A 19,211-nucleotide genomic window follows, 5' to 3' on the forward strand; every position below is an offset into this window, starting at 1 on the left:
CTGCCTCACCTTCTCTGAAGTGTCGAACCCGCGTTGCTACCGTATTGTCCGCCTGACTTCTCTGAACTGTACCTGTTGCTGGATGGAGTTTTGTCAAAGCTGTCTGTAATGATCGCCCCATCAACAACTCCGCGGGAGTTTTCCAAGTGTTATTTTCCCCTTGTCTTGGCGTAGTGCGCCATGCTAACAGCGTCCGCGCTATTCGAGTTCGCCAGTCACCCAATACCAGTTTACGGAGTTTCACCTTGAAAGTTTGCACCGTCCTCTCCGCCAACCCATTACTCGAAGGATGATAGGGTGGTGCGAAAACCATGTCAATGCCATTATTTTTTAAAAACTGTGCCATCTCTTGGGATCGGAAGGCTGTCCCATTATCTGCCACCACAGTGTCTGGCAGTCCATGATAACTGAATATGTCTCGTAATTCTTGAATTACGGCTGTTGCAGTCATACTTCCCACTTGCCTGACCTCTGGCCACTTGGAATACGCATCGACTACAATGAGAAAATTAGCTCCTTGAAATGGTCCCGCAAAATCTATGTGCAATCGAGACCATGGTTTGTCAGCTGTGGGCCAGGCTACTGCTTTAACCTTAGGTGGATTATTTTGACACTGCTGACAACTTTTGCATGCCTTCACAACCTGTTCAATTGCAGCATCTAGTTTTGGCCACCAAAAGTAACTCCTTGCCAACGCTTTCATATGCACCACCCCATCTTGGTTTGCATGAAGCATGCTCATCACCTCTGTCCGTAACTGTGGTGGGATTACTACCCTGGATCCCCACAACAAACACTCCTTGTGAACAGACAGTTCCAGCTTCCGTCGAACATAGGGCTGCATCTCCTCTGTCACTTGATCTGGCCATCCATTTTGTGTATATGTCAACACCTTGCACAGTAAATGATCCTTCCCAGTCTCTCTTGCTATTGTCTGTGGATCGACAAACACTTCCCCCGCTTCTTCCAGCATGAGAATTTCACTGGGACCTGGAACTGGGAATGCAGGTGACTGCAGAGGCAATCTGCTAAGGGCATCAGCATGCTGTATTTGGGTCCCTGGTCTGAATTCTAGTTCAAAATCATACATTCCTAACATCAAACTCCATCTCAACAATCGCGGTGAAATGGTATCTGGAACGGGCTGCTTGGGATGGAGAAGGCGCAAGAGTGGCTTATGGTCAGTCACAATCTTGAACTGTCTTCCGATCAAATATTGTTTAAATTTGGACACCCCAAAAATGACAGCCAAGGCCTCTTTGTCCACCTGCGCGTAGTTTCGTTCGCTCTTTTGTAGTGTCCTAGACCCAAATGCGATTGGAGCTTCCGTCCCATTTCCCAGATCATGGGCCAGCACCGCCCCTACCCCATACTCAGATGCATCACATGTTAAAACTAAGGGTTTGTTTAGGTCATAGTGTATCAAGACTTGCTCCGATCGTAAAAGCTGCTTGGCCTCTTCAAACGCCCTTGCGTGTGCATCTGTCCAGCACCATGGAGTGTTGGCATCCAGCAGTCTGTGAAGAGGCTCTAATACATCTGCTTTGTGACAAAGAAATCTCTCATAAAAATTCAAGAGACCCAAAAATGCCTGGAGCTCTTTTTTGTTACTAGGTTCTGGCACATCGTGAACTGCTTCAACCTTACTTGAAAGTGGATGGATACCCATCTTGTCAATTCTGTGTCCCAGGAAAACAACTGAATCCACCCCCCAAACACATTTTTCACTCTTTAACCTAAGCCCTGCACTTTGCAACCGTCCCAGGACTTCACGGACACGACTCCAGTGCTCATTGTCACCTCCTCCGGATATTAATATATCATCAAGTAATACTACTGTACCAGGTATGCCAGCAAGCAAGGTGTCCATCAACCGCTGGAATATCGCTGGACCACTACTTATGCCAAATGGTAATCTCTTAACCTTGAACAACCCCTTCATGGTATTTACCGTAAGCAATTTTGCTGTGCCCTCATCTACAGTTACCTGCAAATATGCTTCCTCCAGATCCAGTTTTGAGAACAGCTGTCCTCCCTCTAGTACTGCTAGTGCTTCACTGACAGTGGGCAATGGGTACACACTAGTGTCACACACGCTGTTTACAGTGCCCTTATAGTTCCCGCAAAGCCGAATGGACCCGTCTTTCTTCAAAATGGGTATGACTGGAGTCGCCCAACCCGAAAAGTCCACTGGTTCATACACTCCACGCTGCACTAACCTATCTATTTCCTGGCTCACCTTGTCTCTCAAAGCAAATGGTATTGGCCGGCTCTTTTTAAACACAGGGTCACATTCTGGTGGAACTGTTATTGTCACTTGTGGTCCTACATATTTTCCCAGCTTATCTGCCTTAAACACATCCGGAAACTCCCTAACAATCCCTGCTGCCAAGTCTTCCCTAACCTTGTTCACCCCCACTAACTTAATTCCCAGAGGTGCAAACCAATCTCGTCCCAGCAAATTCGGCCCTTGTCCTTCCACCACTACCAACTCTAGGAGTACCGCTGACTCACGCCCCTTCAGTTGTACAGCAACTTCCATAACCCCCATCACCTGTAGATATTCGATGGACCAGGTGCGTAATAACATGTCCTTCCTTGTCAGTGGAGGTTCCTGAGGCCACAGGGCCTTGTAAGTTCTCCCGCTGATAATCGATCGACCTGCCCCCGTGTCACGTCAATTTCCCTATACTAATAATGCATTTTTTTCCCGCCTTGTGCAAAAGCATTTCCCACTGTTTACGTAGAATTAGTGCTGTATTTCGTGGCAAACCATCGTAAAATTTAGAGAAAACAATACATTCTCAAAATGAATAGCGTGAAGTTTAATTATTAAGCGTTACTGCATGAGTGTATGGTCACCACAGCTTCATTCGCCATTGTAAACAACTTACTTTTTTTTTGTGCCACGTGCTATTGTATACCATACGGCCATGAACCAAACGTATGGTGACATAAACATGAAAATTAATAAGTACTTTTCTTAGCGTTCCCCTTTAATCTTAAATGTATTATGCATGAAAATAAAGGTGAAAACTCACATTTTAAATACACAAAAGAGTGGATTACTGTTCCATTATTAAAATAAGTTTTAAGCAACCTACAAGTTTCCTATAAATATGGCGTCTTTATGCATATTCAGCGATGTTCATTTTAACACATTAGAAACCTTCTGAAAAGTCAAATGGCTGCAATGAATATCCAAACAATGCAATGGCAATTTAACTTCTATTCCTCAACGTAAACAATTATATTGATGGTGGTAGCTATTGTTTTATAGTATTATCTCTTAAAAAATCTGAAATTAATAAAACTTGAACACGTAATTAAATACAAAGTTCAAAAATCAATTGTGTTACAAAATTTCAGAACCAAGTGGCTATATCAAGATGCTTCAACATTCTCATCTCTTACACAAGAACAGCAAATTTCATGTTTAACTTTCAGCAATAATGAAGAATGGCAATATTGGATATACAGTCAAACCTCTCTGAAACGACCCCTCACGGTTCCCAGGAATAGGGTCGTAATGGAGGAGGGGGGGGTCGTAATAGATGTTTTCCGAAATTTTCAGTTAATTTCAAACCCTCCCCCCCCCCCTCCCTCCCACACCGTTACTCGCTAAGAAACCAGCCGTACAATGGCAGGATGCTGTCACTCACAATGCTAGACGGCTTTTCTTTAAACCCACTTCAACCTTCATGACAAGTCCCTCGCCCTACAGGCCACCTCTAAAGAAAATATGTCAAAAGACAGTTTATTTTTACTGGTTAGTTTACATGTACGTATTCAGTTTACATGTACGTATTCTGCTTGCTTGCTGTAGTTAAATACACTAGAACCCCGATGTCACGAACCCCGGATTTAACGAAGCAGTGATTTAACGAATACATTCTCGGGAACCGTCAAAAAATTGGACATTTTGACCAAAATGCGAAAACCAGAAAAAAAACTAGAAAAAATTAAATGAAAGATCATTGAAATCTGTTAATTTTAACACACGGCGTATTTTTGTGTCGGCTTTAATACTTCCTATAATGTTCCTGTAAGAATAACAAAAAAATAATGGGATGTTTCCTTTAAAAATATGGCAGCGGTTGGTCCTGCAACGCGAGTGGGCGCACTCTAAGCTCGCTCGGCCGGCTGGCGGCAGCGGCTTCATGACGCATAAGCTCACCCCTCCCTTCCCTCCATCACATTCTTCAAGGCTAGCTCATCCCTCCCAGACACACAAACCATCTAGTGTCCTCCCTTGTAACACCCCAACTTCGCTTCCTTTGAAAAACCTTCAGTGAGAAAATGCTCATTTCACCCTTCCTTCTCCCGTAAAATTGGGCTATTATGAATGGTGTACTAAAGCGGTGAGGGGGGGGTCATAATACATATGTCACTTTTCACACCAAGTTCGAGTTCAGTCATCTCTGGCAAGGAATTTACAAGCTTTCAAACTTAAATATAAATGTATTTTAATAGCAAGGGTCCTATGAAAAGGAATATACTGAATAAAATCAAGCTGCTGTCACCAAACAAAGCATAAAACAGCCCGATGCGTGGTCGCTTCGTTATTGCTCGCGCGAGAGGCGAGACGTGGAATGTTAGAAGAAAGATAAATGCGGGGGAGACAGATGGCAGCCAGTGTGTTTCCTGCTTGGGGAATAAGTGGCGTAGCCTTTTTTTTTTTATGCTGGGTGAAGCGACCTTTTTTTATAACCCACGGGAAAAGATAATTGCTTGAGCTGTCAAAATAAACATCGCTGCGGCAGTTAAAACAAGTCGAGGCGGGCGTGCATCCAGTCGGTCGCTGTGTGTTGTCAACCGATAGTAATGAAAATCAAGAGAAATCCAGCAGGTAGCTTTGCCTTAAGGGGCCTCCCTAGTAGCATCAGAAGTTAGCGGAACACTATGTTTTTAAAATAATGATGGGATTTATTAATCGACACTACGAATCTGAAAATTTTTCACCCACGAGAAGATAATACACGAATTGTCTGTATAATTTTACATTTTTGTTTTTTTCTATCAAAATATGAAATAAAAAATCACCAACTTGTCCAACTTTGGGGCCATTTTATACTGCTTAGGAGAATGACAGAAAAAAAGTACAAGTCTAGAAAAAAAGATAATTTTTTTCTGAAGAAATTCATGTATTTAAAACATATAGTCATCGCTTTGAATTCCGAGATATCTTTTCCACAATTTCCGCAAATCCTGAAAGTTTTCCACCGTCTCGTGCTGCCGCTCGGCGAAGCCAGCTCGCAGGCCACACAGCTCAGGTAGCCGGGTGGAGGAACACGTGGCCGGAGGGGAGGCAGGCTACCTGTGTGTGCGTGCGTGCGTGAGAGGGAGACAACCCACAACCGGCACCGGTAAAAGATAATCCCGTGACCGAAAGAAATTCTCAGAATTGCTTTTAATGTGCCTCGCCACAGTACCATGTGCTCGACTTACTCTGTGACTATATTCGTGTATCTCTAAAACATTGCTTTTGTTTAAACTACAAATATCCTAAAGCTTACCATACTAGATCATGTATTACGAAATAAAGTATTGAAACTAATCAATCAACACATTGAAAGTTGTCCTACAAACTATTTATTGGTGGCTTTACAGTCTCGCTAGCTAATTCGACAAAATTTATATTTAATTTTTAACATGAAAATACACTTCATTGTTTTTCCTTTTATTTTTAATAAAAATTCAAGAAACAATTATTATACCACCCAATATTTTTTTAAATTATTTTAGTTTTCCAAAATAATTTTACACATCTTACAATGCCGGGGAAAAATTTTATACTGGTATTAACCAAATTAATTATTTACAAAAGTTTTGATACTTAAAAATGTAGGTTTTATATAAAATGTATTTTAAATTAAAAGAAAAATTGTATTTTGAAAACTAAATGTCATTTTGCTATGCTTTATGGTTAGATAGATATCTGATTGCCTGCACTGTTTTAAAAATGTTCATGGGATGATATATGTCGCGGGTTGAAATTTTGCAGGGTTGTTGAAATCAAATTTAGGGACTTTACTGACGGGACTCTGGGCTGGCTGCTCTGTTCACTCGTCAGCGCAAGTGGCGTGACCATGTAATTGGGGCACGGGGCCGGCGCGGCGCGCTGCGGGCTTGCAGAATTTTGTTTGTTTGTTTGGCCGCGCGCTGGCGCAGCCACGGGCCGCAGTTACTGGGGCGCGCTGTCGTAACAAGCCGCGCGGTGTGGCCTGCACATTGGGGTAGAGGGGGGGTAGTCTTCCCAGATGTTCTAGTTAGTTGTTTAGTAAATTTGACTTCAATAACGAGCTTTTGTTATGCTAGGCGCGGCAGGGCGCGCGAATTTAAGCGCAAGTGATTGGTGACTCGGGGCTCACTCAGGCGGAGGCTATGCGTCTCACCTGTGGTCACGAGTTGTTAGTTCGTTCGTGATGTAGGAATTCAGGCTCACTCAGGCGGAGGCTATGCGTCTCACCTGTGGTCACGAGTTGTTAGTTCGTTCGTGATGTAGGAATTCAGGCTCACTCAGGCGGAGGCTATGCGTCTCACCTGTGGTCACGAGTTGTTAGTTCGTTCGTGATGTAGGAATTCAAGCTTTCGGGCGGAAGCTATGGTCGACGCCAGAGGCCACGAGTCGTTTAATTTAAGTTAGGTCATAATGTAGTCGTCAAGCTTTCGGGCGGAGGCTATGGCCCTCGTCAGGGGTCACGCGTCATAGTTTTTAAAATGTAATGTTCGTTCGGGATTTCAAGGGCAGGAGAGGCCCCTACGTTATTTTTTTAAAGTAATCGATCAAGAAAGGCTTTTCGGAAAATGTGAGTATGGACTTATCTTTGTTTTAATTTTAAGTATTAATTATGATTTGAGGTATTCGGAAGGACTAGGGAAGTGTTTAGTGAAGTTCTCTCATTCTCTCTCTTGTAAGGTCGTTCAATCGTTAAGGAAGTAAAGAGATTATTGTTTTAAATTGTAATCCTGCTATTTAAATGTTCTTTAAAATGATGTTGAGTATTTGACTTTAAGAATAAAATAATTTTAATTAAGTATTATGTTATTTTGCAAAATCTCCTTAGTTCAGCTCTCACCAGACATCCTGTACGGGATGACGAAACGATTCTCTCCCCCCTCCGAAAGTGGTACGTGACAGAAATGGCGGTGGCACCGGCTAGGTGCACGTGATAGAAATGGTAGAGTTCGCCGGATAGGTTCTATTTCTGGAGAGAGAGAGAGGTAGATTTTTATGTTTATTATTAAGTTAGTTTCAGCTTCTGATAGCAGGTTATTAAGAGTTTACTTGAGGAGAGGATTACGGAATTTTAGTCTATAGTGGAGGAAGTCTTTGAGATTTTTTTTTTGACGTAACAGATGTTTATTTGAGGATACTTGTAAGGATAAAGTTTATAGTGATAAGTTGTTTTAAGTCGTTGAATTTATTGTAGATTTATATCGGGGATTTTTACGTGAGGAGAATACGTTATAATTTAAATGATTAATAGAGATAATGCAAGTGGTTTAATTTAATTGAAATTAATTTTAAGATTGTAGGTTAAGAGAGTTAAAATTTAAAATAAAGTTTTTTTCGTAAATAGGAATTATTTTCAAGTGAAGTTTGTTTTGCTGTCGTGCGCGTAGGAGACGAGACGTACGAATTAAATCAGTCGAGGGAAGGATAAACGTTAGAAAGGAATTAAAGAGAAAACGAGAGTTTATGTAAAAGAGAGTTATAGAATTTATAGTGATGTTTTGTTTTAATTAGAAAAATGTTGAGAGTTGTTTCAGAACGACACGTCAGTGGACGTGGCAGAATGAACACGTGACGGGGAGGTGCTGAGACCTAGCGGAGAACGGAGGAACCGCAAGCGAGGGTTGGCGCACCTGATGGAATTCGGTGACGTCACGGGCTCATACGGAGACGTGGACAGGCCGTGACCTTGTTTTGATCAGCTGTACGGTAACTTAGCGATAAGAAAATAGACTATTGGTTAAATACATTTAAATTTAAGTGTGTTTTAGGAGAAGAGGAACTTTCAGTATGTAAGTAATTTAATTTAAGAAGTGTATGATGTATAGGCTAGAAGTGTTTCGTTGTAAGTTGTTTATGTTTTTGTTAGTTAAATTCTACCTCGGTTTTAAAAATATTTTTTTGGGATTTGTAAACATTATTAAGGAGGTACACTATAAAATCGATAAGCATTGAGAAAAGTGGGAAGGATAGTTTTTGTGTGTAGAGGGAATTTACTCCAAGGGAACAGAGAGACAAAATTAATGTTTTCTTTAAGGCGAGGGACCCTAAGGTGAGGTGTTGTGTCCCTGGGAAGAAAGGGAATTGTAGCGCAGACCATAGGAGATGGGCTGACTACGGAATTAAGGGTCAGGAGAATCCTGAGAGTTGTGAGTAGTTTGGGGCAGGAGTTCCCCATGGTAGTACCGAAGTGGCTATCCTGTATGGGATAGGGTACCATTTCAATGAAGTTTGTTGGTGGGGTTAGAGCCCCCTGTGTAGTGGGCCTATAGCAGATAGGCACTACAGTGAATTTGGTTATTTTGTGAGGTAAATTCCCTGGAGGTTAAGTAAGATTGGATTCAGTTAGGAAGGAGGGAAATGAGAAACATTGCTGTAGAGAGTTAGTGTACTTGCCTAATGTGAAATTGAATGTTACTAAATTAATTTAGGAGAAAGTTTTGTTCGGTAAATAAATAATAATGGAAGATAGCTAGATAATTAATTAATTTTTTTTGAGTAAGGTGTTTTAAGTAATGAAATAAAATAAGGTGAAGTAATTTGAATAATTGGGGAGGAGTTTCTTTAAGAGTTTAGATAATTGTTTTTGAATTTATTGAGATATTCAGCCAGTGGAGTTTGAGTATGAGAGATACAGTGAGATTTCAAGGAAATTGGTTGTTTATTAATTAGGACGAATGAGATTTTATGATTTAGAGTCAGTAAGCATAGTTAAATTTACGACATAATATTTGTTGACAGTTTACAGTTATTAAGGAGAAAACAGAGTAATCTATTTATTTTTATTTTAAGGGTTTGAAGATAAGATTATGAATTTTTTTTTTGAAAGTTTCTTGGGCATGTTTGAATAATTTTTATTTGGATTTTAAGAAATTACAGAGAAAATTTAATTGATTTACATTAGTTTGGAAGTATGGAGGTTTAGTGTTCGATTAGCCCTAACTTGATGGTCGGATCCCAAAAGAATGCCGTAAAACCGATAGCCAATTGAGAGGAATGCGGTAGGCGCTTGTGTAGAGAGGGGTTGTGGGAAAGCTCCTTGGGACTGATGGCAGATCAGGGGCCCTAAATAGTGTGTGATGCTGTAAAACCAGTGCAGAGAAAGCCTGGTATGCTTAAATTTTTGGGCACAGGTTATGTAAACCTGGGGTTCCATGGGATTTAGTCATGTTAGCTGCTGTGAGACATTGAGATTTCCAGGCTCCATAGTAAATTCAATGTAAATTTTTGTTTTCTTAAAATAATAAATTTGTTTTTAATTTATTTGAGATATTTGATTTGGAACAGTGAATACAGACCCCGAGGAATAAGAGTTATGCTGTGAGAGGAGAAGGTGGTAGGCCTAAAGGGTACAGGCACCACAGAGGTTATTTGTATTGCATAATTTAAATATAAGGAAACTTGAGAATTTGAAATTTTGTTGTTGGTTTGTACACCCATAAGAAGAGTATAGGCAGAATTTTTATTGTTATGAGATGTCTAATTTAATTGAAAAGAAGAAAGTTTAAAGATGCAAGGTAACATTATTATTGTAATAATTGAAAGAGATTAAGAGGTAGAGAGAAATAGGCAGTTTTTGTTTGTAAGTACTAAAGTTTACATATAGAAATTTAGTAACTAAGAATGAATAATAAGTTAAGTCTAGTGTAAAAGTTTTTTTTAAGTTTGTTAAGTTAAGAGTCACAAGTAAATTTTTTTTTAGAGAGAATGTCTTTGATAGGAAGTATTAGAAACTTATGGGAATTTTAGGGTAACATAAATAATGTAGGTAATGAATAATAAATAGATGGTAGGTCTTAAGTTAGGATTAACATTTGAAGCAGAATTTAATTAAGAAGAAGGAAAATAAATAGGCCTAATGAAAAGAACAAAAAAGGATTTTATGGTAAAGCATTTTTTTTAAGTAATAAACAATGAATAATAATGTTGTTTCAGGGTAATGTGTACTAATAATACAATTTTTTTTTTAGGACCAAAGAACAGGAATTATGTAATTTAAATTAACATGTATTTTTGAAACTGTTACAGATTCCTTAAGATGAGCTGAGCAGCAGTCCAGTTTACAAGATGACAAGAGTTCGAGAGACAAGATACAAGATCACTGAAACAAGAGCCAAGACTGAAGATTCAAGAGAAGAGAAAGCTGGCAGCCATGGACTTACAAGTGGAGATTAATAAGGTCATGTAAAGTTTTATTTTTTTTTATGGAAGACAGTAACTGGAGTTTTTTTTTGTTATAAACATTATTTACAGAACTTTTTAGGTTATAGTAATGTAATGGAACTAGTGAGTTGTGGTAGCTGTCAAAAAGAACTAATACCTTAAGTTTAATTTTTAAAGTTAATTTTCTTAATTTACAGAGGGATTAGTAGTTTTTTTTAAACCTTATTTAGGTTGGAATTTAAATACAATAGCTTATTATAAATGTGTACGAACAGTTCAAGTTCACAGTACTGATAGGTAGGTCAGATGATCTTATTGATTTTGATGATTTGTTGTTTTGAGTTGATTTTTAGGTGTTGTGAATTAGACAATGAAATAGTTCTGAAAACTTAAATTATTTCAAGCTAAGAAATAGTAAAGTTAATTGTAACTCAAAGGACACCAGAATGTAAATTTGTTTTGAATTAGTAATGTTTGAAAATTTTATACTTTACAAGAAAGGTTATAAACAAACAGATCGGATGGAACAAGGATGCAGTAAATCACAATTTCATTTAGAATTATTGATTAGCTTTTGAGGTTATGAAGTAAAAGTAATTATAGTTTAAAAGTTTGAATAAAAAAAAAAATGTTTTTTTTTTATTTGTTTGAAATAGAAAGTTTAAAAGTTAATTAGTCATGATCTAGGTGGGTGATGGGGTGGGAATTGGCCACTCTTTTTCCCTATAACCTCCCTAACATGGCCTTCTATTACATCTAACAGAAAAAAAAAAAGAAGAAAAAGAAGACTTATTATTAGTTAGAATGTTTTTTTATGAAGATACCTGATGAACTTTTACTGTTTGGAAGAATAGAAGCAAGGTTAGTCAGATATTTTTACTCAGAAGAAGAAGAAGATAAAGCAGTTTTATGACTCGACAAGCCAGAGATTGGTGTTTCCCCTCTGCGCTTCTATTGACTACGTTGTTTACTCTCATGGGATAGCTGGTTCGGCACCATGGAGAGAGATTGGTGGGCATTGTGGTTGCCCCCAGAAGAAAAGAAGAGTAGAAGAGGTTATGGGTGGGTCATGTGAACTGACCTTCAACCCAGTTACTTCGTGGGGACTATTTGCTGTATAGAGAAGATCAAGACTCAAGAGTTAGGGAAAATCATTGGAGGTCATGTTTCCCTTCCTTAAGTTTTTCCTATCAAATTATTTGCCTGATTAGATTATGCTAAGGGTGGGATACTTTATGTTAGCAGTTGAATTAATTAATTTTATTTTTTTGTGTGTTTGCATCCTTGCCCATCGATTGCAGTTTAGTAGTTAGTTTTGTATTTGTCAGGCGTGATGGTAATGCCTGTTGATGATGTTTCAGAATTGTAATCTGTTCGTGATGAGGATGGCACAACTCCGAAGCAGATGTGGGGAGAAGTTGTGAGCTGCCCTGGAAGCCAGTCCAGTAGCTGTTGGAGTTGAGTGGTGTTTGCTGATGGCCAGCCCAGGGAGCTACTCTTCTCGACAACACTGACTTCGAGGAGTTGCACCAACCTTCACGAGATAAGAGTTTAATTAATTGAAACACTGTAAGGACACTTAATTTTTTTTGAAGAACGAAAGAAGTATGGTAATAAACGGAAACTGAAAAAAAAAAATAATAATAATTATCAAGAATTTGCACATTGTTTAACGAATACTGAGAAACTAAGAACATTAATTTAATTTGTAAAGAGAGCTTCACTAACAGAACAATTTTTTTTAGAATTGAGAACTCGAGCCTCTGAAGGTTCCTGTGAGAACAAACCAGATAAAAGTTTTACATTTAATTTTATGAATACTTGTTGTTTTAAAATAAATCTTATGCAGAATCTAAATGTATGTTCAGACAGCAAGGAACTAAGAAAATTATTATTTTTGTGAAATGAGGAATTTATAGTTATGGTTTAATGGAAAAAGACAATTTGTAATTTTGAGGTAGCTCGATGGGGCTCGAGCTCTGTGAGGGGAGGGTTATGTCGCGGGTTGAAATTTTGCAGGGTTGTTGAAATCAAATTTAGGGACTTTACTGACGGGACTCTGGGCTGGCTGCTCTGTTCACTCGTCAGCGCAAGTGGCGTGACCATGTAATTGGGGCACGGGGCCGGCGCGGCGCGCTGCGGGCTTGCAGAATTTTGTTTGTTTGTTTGGCCGCGCGCTGGCGCAGCCACGGGCCGCAGTTACTGGGGCGCGCTGTCGTAACAAGCCGCGCGGTGTGGCCTGCACATTGGGGTAGAGGGGGGGTAGTCTTCCCAGATGTTCTAGTTAGTTGTTTAGTAAATTTGACTTCAATAACGAGCTTTTGTTATGCTAGGCGCGGCAGGGCGCGCGAATTTAAGCGCAAGTGATTGGTGACTCGGGGCTCACTCAGGCGGAGGCTATGCGTCTCACCTGTGGTCACGAGTTGTTAGTTCGTTCGTGATGTAGGAATTCAGGCTCACTCAGGCGGAGACTATGCGTCTCACCTGTGGTCACGAGTTGTTAGTTCGTTCGTGATGTAGGAATTCAGGCTCACTCAGGCGGAGGCTATGCGTCTCACCTGTGGTCACGAGTTGTTAGTTCGTTCGTGATGTAGGAATTCAAGCTTTCGGGCGGAAGCTATGGTCGACGCCAGAGGCCACGAGTCGTTTAATTTAAGTTAGGTCATAATGTAGTCGTCAAGCTTTCGGGCGGAGGCTATGGCCCTCGTCAGGGGTCACGCGTCATAGTTTTTAAAATGTAATGTTCGTTCGGGATTTCAAGGGCAGGAGAGGCCCCTACGTTATTTTTTTAAAGTAATCGATCAAGAAAGGCTTTTCGGAAAATGTGAGTATGGACTTATCTTTGTTTTAATTTTAAGTATTAATTATGATTTGAGGTATTCGGAAGGACTAGGGAAGTGTTTAGTGAAGTTCTCTCATTCTCTCTCTTGTAAGGTCGTTCAATCGTTAAGGAAGTAAAGAGATTATTGTTTTAAATTGTAATCCTGCTATTTAAATGTTCTTTAAAATGATGTTGAGTATTTGACTTTAAGAATAAAATAATTTTAATTAAGTATTATGTTATTTTGCAAAATCTCCTTAGTTCAGCTCTCACCAGACATCCTGTACGGGATGACGAAACGATTCTCTCCCCCCTCCGAAAGTGGTACGTGACAGAAATGGCGGTGGCACCGGCTAGGTGCACGTGACAATATAAAAAAATAAAAACTAGGGAAGTTCTATATTAAATAAGCTAGTCAGAATTATGTAAATGTTCCTCCTGGCGCAGGAATCACGAGGAGGATTGAAGATGAGGTCAGTGACCGATCGCTCACATATGTAGTTATGGATGGTACGTTATTAATTACAAAATTCAAAAACCATTTTGAAGTTAAAAAGTATAATTAGTGGCAATGTTTAATAAAGATGACGTAAATTTTCAGATAAACTTATTTCTACAGCTCAATTAATTAATAAGGGCAGGAAATAAATTTTTTACAGCAATTATACAAAATTATTAAAAAAATTTAAACCACAATTAATTTATCCAAAAACCAAAATTAAGTAAATATTGCCCACACATTACAACATCCACGAAAGAACCTTGCAAATTATTTTTGTTATATGCATTATTTTGCATTCAAGTTCTTTATTTTTTTATACTTCACCTACTTATAATTGTTACATATTTGGCACATGGTCCGTCACGCCCAATTAAAGGGCCTGAATAAGTAGAACGCGTTTCTGATCAAATTGCACGCCTGTTACTTTACCTGCAACCCGGAGCGGTGTGAAATAAATTATTGTACATTCGTGACGTTGGCAATCAACTTAAATATTTATGAGTTAAAACCAAACATAACTATAACGGATAATCAAAGAAATTTTGAAATTTTGAAAGCTTGTTATGTTTTTATATAGTACACAAAGCAGTTAAACCATAAATTATTTGTTGTTGAAAAAAAATAATCCTTAACCTTTCATGCTTTTTTCATTTATTTTTATTACCAGATATTTCCGTTTAAGTAATACTTATATATATAACAATATAGCAATCTAGAAAAAAATTAAGGTAGCCTTATTCCAAATATAGACGTTAGTTAACTAAGAATATAAATTCGCTTTACAACCACAGCTTGTACACAAGTAAAAAAAACATGGTTTTACTTACAGGCCGTATTGAACGTAGGGTAGGTTTATGACAAATACAACAGCAATAAACATATGGCTGAGTCTGCTTTCATGTACACTTTTTTTTTAAGTTATCACTTTTAAAGCGGGTAAAGGGTACCTATCAAGTAGCTTAGCATTACCCAAAGTGAATGTCGTGCTCCAGAAAATGTTCGAACTATGTAATATTTGTATCACTGTTGCGTTACAGACCTGCAACTTTTTTCAGTGCGCGATGTCACTCTCATGTAAAAATATGCCGTGTTTAGCGCAAACGTGTTCGAATGAATCCACATGGAGCTGCCAAAGAATACCTATCGATGTCGGCAACATACATAAGTATACAAACCAACGTTTACAAGTGTATTCATACGTAAGTATAAAACTGGCGGCGGGCCATGATGCAGTTGGTTCTTCGCGTACAGTCCACTGACGGGATTAGAAGCGTCAAAGATCTTATATGGATATTCTGTAAACTTGTATGTCATTTCACTGCCTGCTTTAGACAAACAACATCCATTACTTTTAGCTTTGGCTTGAAAAGAATTACTCCGGCCGGCTTTCTTATATTACTTATTTCAGCTCCTCGTGCGACCAGTGTGTATACCTAATTTGTCCGCGGCCTTATCTTTGGGTGAAAGTTATTTGTAAGGGAAGTTGTATCGGTAATGTTCATGTATTACATAACAATTCGACTTAGATACGCACATGTGTTTTTAAAATATATGTTTAATAACTTGCAATACAAAGTATGTGTTGAATTTCATGTATTGAATTTTTTTTTACATTATGTACGAACATAATAATCACAATATTTCATGAGAAATTTTTAAAACATTTTACAAAGTAATCTCTAATTTCTTCCACACCTCATGGTTAACCTTACTATTTTATTTCATGTTTCAGTTGATTTAAACTGTTTGGAATCATAATATGACGGACAATGAAGAATATTAGTTTCAGTAAATTTTATGAGATGATTTACTTATTACATTAAATATACCTCAATTTTTACCTCAAAGGAAAATAGTTGCATATAATTAAATGATAAATATTTGTTTCCCATTAATATAGTTTATGAACATAACTTATTGTTATAATACCTACATTAGTTAAATTGTGTTTTTGTAATGCTCTCCTATTTCAGTAAAATTTTGGGCAAATTGAATAGCATATAGTCGATCTTTAACATAAGCTTTTGGAATACATAAATATAATAAATTATGTTCTCGTGATTTTAACAATTAAATATTTCTTCGCATGAAAAAATTAATTAACTAAAAAATATTTCAGTAATTTATACTTAAGGACTAAAAAAATTTATTTTTATAATATAATAATATTGTATGTATGTATACTTTTCTGAAAAAAGTAGATTCAAGAAAACAATTTTTCTTTTTTTTAATTTTGTTCTTGAACTTACTTGACAAGCGATATTGAACTTCAACTTTATACTTTCGGTATAGTACTTTTCGATTTATTTTCTCCAAACGGGAATTAAAAGTAAAGAATAAATAACATTTTCCTCTATAATTATTACAGCCGTATACTGAAAAGTTTAACTTTCCTTTATTTGCATGACGCGGAGCTCCTAACTACACAAAATTTTTGTTATTTATTTTGAACGTTGTATTTATGTTTCCTTACAAACTTAAATGAACCTCTTAACATTTAATTTCATCAAAAGTTATACAATATAAGTATCAAGTTAAAATATTTTTAAGTGTAGTTGTGGCTATTTTGCTGTTGAAAATGACACTCTTAAGTTTGAATGAAAGTGAGATATGATAAAATTATATTTGTAGTTAAAAACAGATAATTCATTTCAAATTCAATCTTTTGTTACATGCATATTTCCAAATAAATTTGACAATATATTAAATTCTATGCATTTGAATCTATTCGTATATTCTGCAGCATTAATTCCTATAAGCAAATACTTATTACGTACAATGTACTTTTAGTCCTGTCGTATAGTTATGCAAAAAATTGTATCAAAAGTATTGTTTCTTTTATGCGGTTATGGTTTAAAAACAAAAAAAGTAATTTAATTTATTTTTAAATTCGGTTGTCAGTAAGAACACGCATTTAGTGTAATACGACATATATTATTCTGTTTATTAAAACATTACTATCGATAACTCCATTTTAGATTTATCTGTCTGTGTTATATTTCAAATTGATTCTTTTTCTTCGGCTTATGACAGCAGCAAATTTTGTTTTATCGCATATGTAATGTTTTTATGTTTTGCATATTATAATTAAGGAGTTAGTATTGTTGGCGGGTGAGGCTTTTTCACAAATGGACGGGTTCTTGGCGGCTAGCAGGTAGGACGCGTGTATTACGCAGGCTGGATAGGGAAGTACGACTGCGGGCGAGCTCCATGATAGAAGCAACGGGAGTAGTATCACTCGGCTATTTGTATAGGTTGGGATAGCTGTGCGAATGGTAGAACAGACCACGGGACTATGGTGAGGAAAAAGGTCCCAAGCTCGACATCCCGACGATGAGACCGTTTACGAACTGTCGATGGATCATCAGGAAAGTTAACAACTTCTTCAGAAACTTGAGTCCCTCTTTCAAAATTCAGTTTAATACCTGGAGATGACTATATTCGGTGTTCTACCAAGCGAAGCATACTCTTAATTCATTACTAGTTGATGTTTAATATTTTGACGCAAAATAAAATTGTGAATCAGCTTACTTTGCTCATGCCAGGTTTTACAAGTTTTGTCAAAGTTAATTAAATGAATAAAAATTGTGTCCCTTTGTTACTGGCTACCCGCAAGAAATTATCATGGTGAATAATAATAATTTTAAGTCGACATGTAATATTTTGATTTTTATGGGATTGTGTTTTGGTAATGGTGTGTGTAACTGTCTTGTGTATTTTATTACATTCACTTCACGTAACGAATTGTCTGAACGTAATGTTATTGTTTGTTTGTTTTAATATTTCGTTTTATTGAACAAAGATACATAGTTTGCCACTTCGAGCGACTACAGAAATGACAATACAATTAGTTTACAGTGTTCCAAACATTTTAGTTTCCTCTACTGTACATGGGGGGAATATTTTTTATGTTATGTTTACTGAAACCATTTTACGCGCTAAGTGAGATGTTGCGATTGAGTAGAAGGGAAAATATGTCATAAAACCCTGCGTAATGTTATGAATTCCATTCATTCGTTTACTCTGTGATCCGGAGGGTCTAATGTTAAGACTGAATACATGTGCACTTCCTCTATGTAGAGTGGCTTCATTGAGATGAAAGCAAAGCTCACGTTGATGAAATACTTATTAATTAAAAAATTAAAATGTTGTTTTATGCTTCAATTTCTGTTAGTGTCGTACACAGATTAAAAATGTAATGCAGAGTTCCTCAGTTTTATGTATATTGAAATTTGCTCATGTGTAGAGTAGTTATTAAAAGCATAAAAAACATATATGACGAATTGTTGTGTATTATTTCCATTAGGCGTGACCATGAAAATAGATAAGATTTTATCATTATGTGAAATCTACATTTTAAATGTTGGCGTTTAAATATTTATGAAAGCGTGTGATCTTAAAGCACTATTTATCTATTAAGGAAGTAGGTAGTTTCTTTGATTTTAGAAGGGTTTTTTAAACAAACAACTAAATTAATTCAAAAATTTGAACTACTGCAAGCAAAAAATACTTTATTCCATTTTTATTTTAAAATTAGCCATTGTATTCTACCTTGCTTACACTCTATTATCGAAAAATATATTTTTTTGACAGAGATGAATACCGTAAATTAATACACAAAACATACATGTTTTCGTATGATACAATAATAGCTAGTGACAGTGACGAAACCAAAATTATTTTGATAGTTTGTATAGAAAATCCCCAACAGTAGTGGTGGTATATTTAGGGATTTATTTGTAGATGGGTAAGTACTATTCCACAATAAAAAGGAGTTATCGTCAATTATCAAAGCAGCCATATTTCGTATCTTCTTTGACAGCCTAAATACAGCACCAAATGACGTACTTGGCTAAAAATTAATTCCAGCTGCATGCGTAGATTCCGGGAGGAGGGGAGAATCTCAGGGTGGCCCGAACCTCCCTGAAATAAAAAAGTCCGTCTGAGGGGGCCCCGCTTGCATTTGCAAAATCTTCACGTTATCCCGTGGGCCTCATGGGAATCCTACAAATTTTCGCCCGTGATTCCAGCTATACATTTCACTGACACCTTGAGCACAACAGTCAGTGCACACTGAGTTCTTCCATACCACCCGCACTTGTCTTCGATAAAATCTGAACTCAGGTGGATTCAGCGTGACTGACTAAGCCTGCAGTCTGAATCCACCTGTAGGCCGCTGTTGCAACAGCTAAGAAATTAACACTGCTCGTAGTGAACAGTCTGTATGTAACTCGAAACGTGATTCCAGTTCATTCGTGTATACTTATTCATCATATTATGCAACGTTAAAGTCATTAAAAAAATATGCAAAAATAAAATAAAATGCTAAACGTGTAATAAGAGCCAGAAAATAATAATATGCAGTAATATTTAGTGTAACTAAATACGACGTGAACCCTAGAATACAAAGTTGACGATGTGTCGTTGGTGGGAACACTTGTTTGTTCCTGACATTTTTTTTCTTTACAGAATTTAAAAGTAAGTTTGAC

General features: G+C 37.3%; 1 protein-coding gene across 4 annotated transcripts in view; it reads left to right on the top strand.

Annotated features, from left to right (window-relative positions):
* The window catches only part of LOC134541750 (ubiquitin-conjugating enzyme E2 T-like), a 71,271-nt gene that overhangs the window by 33,225 nt on the left and 18,835 nt on the right, over nucleotides 1-19,211 (top strand). The window lies entirely within an intron of this gene.

Source organism: Bacillus rossius (assembly GCF_032445375.1).
Source record: "Bacillus rossius redtenbacheri isolate Brsri chromosome 4 unlocalized genomic scaffold, Brsri_v3 Brsri_v3_scf4_1, whole genome shotgun sequence".
In the NCBI taxonomy this organism is placed as follows: Eukaryota; Metazoa; Arthropoda; class Insecta; order Phasmatodea; family Bacillidae; genus Bacillus; species Bacillus rossius.